Source organism: Eutrigla gurnardus (assembly GCF_963514095.1).
Source record: "Eutrigla gurnardus genome assembly, chromosome: 15".
Classification (NCBI taxonomy): domain Eukaryota; kingdom Metazoa; phylum Chordata; class Actinopteri; order Perciformes; family Triglidae; genus Eutrigla; species Eutrigla gurnardus.
In genome coordinates this window covers 18414914-18421949 of record NC_139938.1, presented here as the reverse complement: position 1 = coordinate 18421949, position 7036 = coordinate 18414914, and positions in this window count along the sequence as shown.

The window sequence follows — 7036 nt, the reverse complement described above, 5'->3', positions numbered from 1 at the left end:
ACCCCCTTTCATGTTGGTGAATTTAAACTGCTGCTGTAAGGTGAATCGCCTGCTGGGAGAAAATTGTGTTATGTGTCTATTTGTATAAACAACAAGGAAGGTGTGAGGAGAATAAAGTCCACGGAGGATCGAGTGGGATCACCCAGAGAGATGGAATGAAATTATCTTCGGTTGAGTCTTTGAACAAAAAAAAACAAAAAAAAGGCAACAAACAAAACTCCAAAACAGTTCAGTCAGCATGCGAGTCAGCGACGTACTGAATTTCTTTCCCTGCACATCCTACTGGGATAAACAAACAAATCACCTCCCAAAGCACATCCATCCTCCTCCAACACAGAGACAGAACGCTCTCTGATTCAAATTAGAGTTCAAAACTATTCTTCAGGAAAGACACACACTTTTCCAGAGCTCATCAGAATCTACATAGTATGAAGTTTATACACAGAACAGCACAACGTTATTACGTTTGGATTTCTCTTCATTTCTGACCAAACGGATCACACAAAGCTTATATTGGTAGTGTTCAATTAAACATTCATTCCCTCCCTTATTTACTCATGCAGGCACTCGGCTCTCCCTTCTTCACTCACTCTCCATCCCTCACCCTCTCACCCTCCCTCACCTACCTGTGCTCAGTTTTCACTTTCTGACTCATTCACTCCCTTCATATACTCCCAACTCACTCCATCCCTCCCTCTCTCAGTCATGGCTCCCCTCCTCCCCTCCCTTCCATCACTGATTAATAATCCCGTCCCCTCTCACTCCTCTCTGGTCCATCATCCAACTATTAATTCATCCATCCATGCTTTGTCTGATTTCCGCAGCACTCCTGCAGAAAGATTCTTCTACCCAACACAAACACGGACGTCCGGCTCATCGACACTCAAACAGCTCGTCCTGGTCTGTCAATCAGAGCGCTCGACGCAAGCAAAACAACTTTTCTAAATTTGACATAATCTCTCGCTAATATTCTGCCTGGATCATTGCGGTGTCAGGAGGAGACTCGGGGAAACAAATTATAGCTTGAAGTGTGTTTTCTTTCGATTTTGTTCCCTCCCCCGGAGGGACCCGCTGTGTGCATGAACTCAATTAATGCCGGGTGGATAGTTCAGCTGTTGGTTTGAGGCGCTGACAACACGCTGGCATTCAGACACAAACACTTTTCCAGATGCACATATTAGAGAGAGACTACGCACCCTCGAACTTAGAGGCCCAGCACTCCCACACAGGTGTCCTCAGCAAATCTGCTTAATTAGAGTCTGTATTTAGACTGTGACGTGCTAGCTCCAATAGTTCATGCTTACATCAACTCTGCCAACGCTATTTCCAGTCCCGCCTGACTACGGCTTAGATCCAATACAAGTGAGCCTAGTGAGACAGATACGTGTTTCAATCTGCCAATCAGAATGGAGATGGGTTACCGGGAATAGGCATGGGACCATATGAAAATCCTCATGCTACTATCCTGCCAGAATAATAACGATTCACGATTTTATCCTGAAAATCATCAACTTATGTTTAAACCTTGTCACAAAAACCTACTGATAGCACCTTACAGTTTGTTAAGAAGAAAATAAATAACTCCTAAGGTCTCCGCCTCTGTTGCTCTCCACACAGACTGTTAACTTGCATGCAATCACACGTCAATGATTTCAAGTTGATTCAATTAAAACATGTCTTCTGCGGTGTGTGACAAGACACCAATTAAGTAATTCATTAATATTAATATCAAGAAAAACATGAACACTAAACAAACATACAGTACATTTTATATTAATATCAACATGGAGACATTAACAGCTCTGTGAGCTCTTCTGGAAAGAAAGAAAGAAAAGACATTCAGATGAGAAAATGCGGTGATATCACTGGAATTTACGCATTTTCTCATCTCAATGGCTTTTCTTTCTTTCTTTCCAAGAAAAGAGGACAGACAACAACTTGAAAATTGCGCCATTAAACTGTCTGATGCTTGCTGAGTTCCTTTAGCAGGTTTTCTGTAGTTCTTGCCTTCTTTTAGAAGAATCAGGTGACCATTGGTAGTTTAGTTAATCGTCATAGTAAGAATGAATCTTCTGTGAAAAAACCCACATGCACAATAATTAAAAGAGAAACTGACTTTGTCGTTTGTCTTTTCTAATAGTTGTGTGTGGTTTTGCTTCGAGACATTTAGCGAACCAACAAAAGATCTCAATATCAAGCTGCAGTACTTAATATTGCAATGCAGGAGCATTTGAGGGAAAACAGTGATTTTATACACTTTCTCTTCAATCAGAGCTGGCAGAATAATGATGTCTGCCTCAAGTGAATAAGAGTGAAGAGCTCCATTTATATTGTTTCTGAGCTGACTGTTCAGATAGTTTGAAAGCTTTGCTTCGACCTTGTAGAAAACTGATGATGAATGTCCCACTCTCCCGATGCTTTACTGGCTGACAGGCTAATAGCACAGTCAATGGGAGTTTTTAAAGCACATTAAATGCCCCCCCTCCCCCCCCTCACACAACTCCCAGAGCTGATATAGATTGTGTTGGCAAAGCTTAAGAAAACTAGTGATGAATATGATCTACAAGCTTTTCCTGTCTCTACGTCACAGATGCTGGAAACACCCAGGTGACTGACCAAAAGCTTTTTTTTTTAATAATGATCAAGGCGGTCCTGTTTGTGTTCTGTGGTGAATGAGGCACAAACTGGAAGTGTTAGCCCCATTTATTCTGGTAACAATGGAATTAAAGTATGTCTCCTTTAGCCAGAAGCTTCAGCAAAAAACTACAACAAACATATTTTTCCTCCTGTTTGTTAGGAAGCTACACAAAAGAGATTTCTTATGATGCTACAAAGACATCTGACAAAAACTTACCAATACGGCTCTACAAAATAGTCTATAAGAAATGACTTTAGGTCAACATAAACTCGAATAGCAACTGGAATCCCTCATTTGCACGCTCAATGCATTTTCACTAAAGACAACAAACCTTTCAAAGGATTTGAACACAGCGTATTACAGATAAACCTGGTGACAGATTACAGCAGAATAGCATTTGGGGCACATCGTGTCTGAAGTGCTGGTGGGAAACTATTAGAAACTGACAAAAATGAAATAAACAAAGCAATATTGGGTCGTGAAATTCCCCTACTTTGCTTTAACAAAAACAATATACAATATTGTGGTCCAAATAAATCTGAAGAAAGAGACGGATAAAAATATCTACTGATTTATTTTACATGAGGGCATGTTGAGATCAATATATCAGATCAATCAAATGAAAGTAACTGCCCTCCTACACCATTGACTGTCAGGTAATATTGTTTTCCTTTTGTAAATGCCCTGATGATTGACGTTCTCTTGCTCTCTGTTTTTGTTTACAACCAAAGAATCTGCAAAAAGTTACTATTAAATATTTCTCCCGAATGAGAGCTGACATCTTTTCCCGCTACAGAAGGGACTAATTACTATTATTTCTAGGGCTTTTACCAAACAGTTTGACACTTTTAATTTCCTTCATAATGTTGGCATTCAAATTATTATTATTATTATTATTATTATTATTATTATTATTATTATTAACAACTTGCTGAAACATTGCATGCCTTCTTTTCCCATTCCTCTCAATCTCAGCATATCGTTATTTTTTTGGGATACGCCAAAACAATGTGGTTAACCAAAGAGAAAGCAGGAGAAAACATACTGAATACATAAACAAATTCATCAGGCATTGGAAAATTAAATATCATTCTGTTTTCCCATTATTATGGCCCACCAACATAACAGACATAGCAGTAACATATAAATAAGATTTATAGTAATGATAAATGGAGGTGCAAGGGACGTTTTAAAAACCTTTGAGGAGAGCCTGGCGAGCTGTTTCCACCTGTGTGATGTCTTTATGCTAAGCTAAGCTAAGCTAACCAGCTTCTGCCTGCAGTAGAGAAATACGTGGTCTTTTCACTAAACTCTTGGTGAGAAATTAAATAATTGTGTTTCCCAAAATGTGGAGGCAAATGTCTGTCCCTGGGAGATCATTTATGCCATTGCTGCTGTGTTAGCATGCATTGAGTGATAACTTTTAATTCTGATAAGTAATTCCAAAGTGATATGTTTATTTAATTAAAGACTAAGTTGCAATAAAACGATCACACACTGCAATCCTAAATAAAGTTTGCATTCACCCAGCAAGCATACACAATGACTTGTTATATTTAACCCCCCCTAGTGGCACTAGTTAAATGTATTTACAGTCATCTTTTATTTTATTTTTTTGGGGTTCATTTGTTATGACGCAAAGAGACACGGTGCCAGCTGCTTGTATTTATGAGGGAATGAGAAATCAGGTTTAATTTTGTTTCCTAGCAGCATATTTTAATGCCGGCACACAGTGTTGATATGAGTCGCATGTTAATGTCAGTTGATATTGAAAGGCTCCTTTGTCTCTCTCTGTTTACATCCCAACAAGGCAGGGAGCCTCGGTGGATATCATCAGTCTCACGACTCCCGCCGGTCTCACATTCTCACCCTCACACTCTCTCACCCACTTGTTTTCTCTCCCTTTATACCTTTTGTTTCTCTTTACGGCCCATCGGAGCGTCAAAGCTTCCACAATATCAGCCCATAATTAAAAAGTTTAGAGTTATCGTGCAGTCTGGGTTCTTCCCTCTGATGAATGGTCATGGTTACATTTCAAAAGGTTAGTTTGATGCTGACAGAGGAACTTTTTAATCATTGTAATATTTCAGTTTTTAAAGGGGGAAAGTAGATAGGCTCCTGTGTTTTCATGGAAAGAGGAATGCTTAATGAATGAGCATTTCCAGTGAACTTTTTTTTTTCACATTCAGCTATGCTTTGATATAAAACATTGCAATAATAATACTGAAGTACAAGAAAATGATAGCAAGCAAGTAACACACTGATATTTAAAAAAAATAAATATGAAATCATGGTCTCATCCAAATCTGGATTACTCCGCTTCTGAAAATAGTCTCCAACAAATGCACTATTTTCTCATGTTTGACTGCATTTTGGAACAAAAAAACCCATCAATAATGGCCAGCTGTTATTGAAAAGTATCAAGCCACGTTCAAAAATCATATCTTTGTGTATATATATTTTAAAGGTTGTGAACAAAGGTGTGAACCAATGAGAAGCCACAGACATAGTAGGGAAGTCAAAGCCCTGAGAGATGCACTAAGACAGCGTTTCGGGAAAAAAAACACCTTAAAGCACTTAAAGAGGAAGAGTGACTTATTTCACTGCTTAAGTAGACTCAACTATATCTTTACATAGAAGAAAAGTAGCTTGTTGCTATATTAATGCTCTGAATTAATAGATTGCTTATATTTTTGATAAAAGTTAATTATTCTATTGTAAAAGTTAGGAGACTTAGGAAAAGTTAGTTTCATGAGAAGATCATTAAAAACAATTGAAGCAAACTGTCTTCTTAGTCCCACATGAGCCATATATTTCATTAATATTATACAGCCAAACACTAAACATATTGCTAATTATCCCTGTTTACAGTTCTACAGATCCTTTCTCACAAAAATGTATCACAGTCCAGCTGTTAAAAGGGCATAAGTTGGCCATTAAATTTGTTTTAACAGCTTGTGGAGTCTAATCCACTCTTTTGTTGCCAAACAACTGCGGTGTAATTCCAGAAACTGCAGACTTTTTCTCTGGTGTACGGCAACAGTTGCTCCTGTACACCAGCTTTCGTTCAATGAACGGCTAATTAGTCCACAGCTTGGACTGCAGATCTCCTGCTGTTTTAGAGCCCCCTTTTCATTAAAGGCCCTTCATCATGTCAACAAAGTTTGAGAGAGCCACGGCCTGAATCTGCTCAGGCAACGCCTCGAACTAAAAGGTCGTTCACCACAACCAAAACTAGATGTCAAAGGAATCCAACAGGAATCCAACCACAACAAAGCCATGTGGCTTTAGTTTACTTTGACCTTTCCGAAAGAATGCACGCATGCGATGCTTATAATCCCAAATTCACAGAGATTCAGGACAAAGATGCCCTTCACAGTTCATAAAGTGACTGTGAACAAAACATTAGCTGCAACAATGCCCTTTTAGGAGACAATTACCCTCTTCACATCATCCAGTGGTTATTCGGTCATGCATGAATGTGACTACTGTTCCCCTGTGAGAGTACAACTACTGTGTAACCACTGTAAATGATTCATGTGATTCCTCCCTGTGTATCTGGGTGAGAAAAAAAAAGGAACAGGGGTTTTGCCAGAACTGGTGGGTTTACGCAGGAAGAAGCAGGGAAAAAAAGTCTGCAGCTCAGAGAGGGCGCAGAGGTAGGAAAAAATACAGACACACCACAAAAGCTCTGTATCAGCACAAACTAAAAATCACTGACCGCAACGGTTTGAAAGAAAAAGAAAAAAGGACAAAAAAGAGGACAAGATTGGCTGGTTATAGTGTCTCCTGTGAGGCCTGCTGCCTGTTTCAGTGGGAAGGAGATATCTTCCACTTTTATTTTTACTGCTAATTTGCTGCTTGCATTCATTTTCCATGTAGTTGTATAAACGAGGATGTAGAGGTGATCCAGAGGAGGAAAGCTGCTTGGCTGCAGTGAAAGTAGGAAAGGAAAAAATAACGGTTTGAAGAGTTATTTACAACTTTCAGAATCACAAGCATGGCCTCATGTTAGCATGCTCACTGCAACAATCCTAACCACACTATTGGCTGTCTTACTTTTCACCACGGCGTCTGAGGAAATACCCTTTTGTTCCAGAGTATGTTTAAAATACAATTACTTATTGTGGTTCCTACATCATGATTGTCTACCTCATCCAAATCACAGTTACTTTATTTGAACTTTCCTCACAACTCTACCTGCCTGTCCGATACCGTAGCAGATTCTCATACAAAACAAATGGCAGCTGGCAGCTCCGCCTTGCTTTTCCTCGTTTGTTCATCTGCTGAAAATGTCCTATTGAATCATGGCTAATGACAATGTCTGGGTTTGTGCGGTTTGTTTGGTACAAAGGCCAGTTATCATTTGACAGTGACGATCAAACAGAGACGCCACCT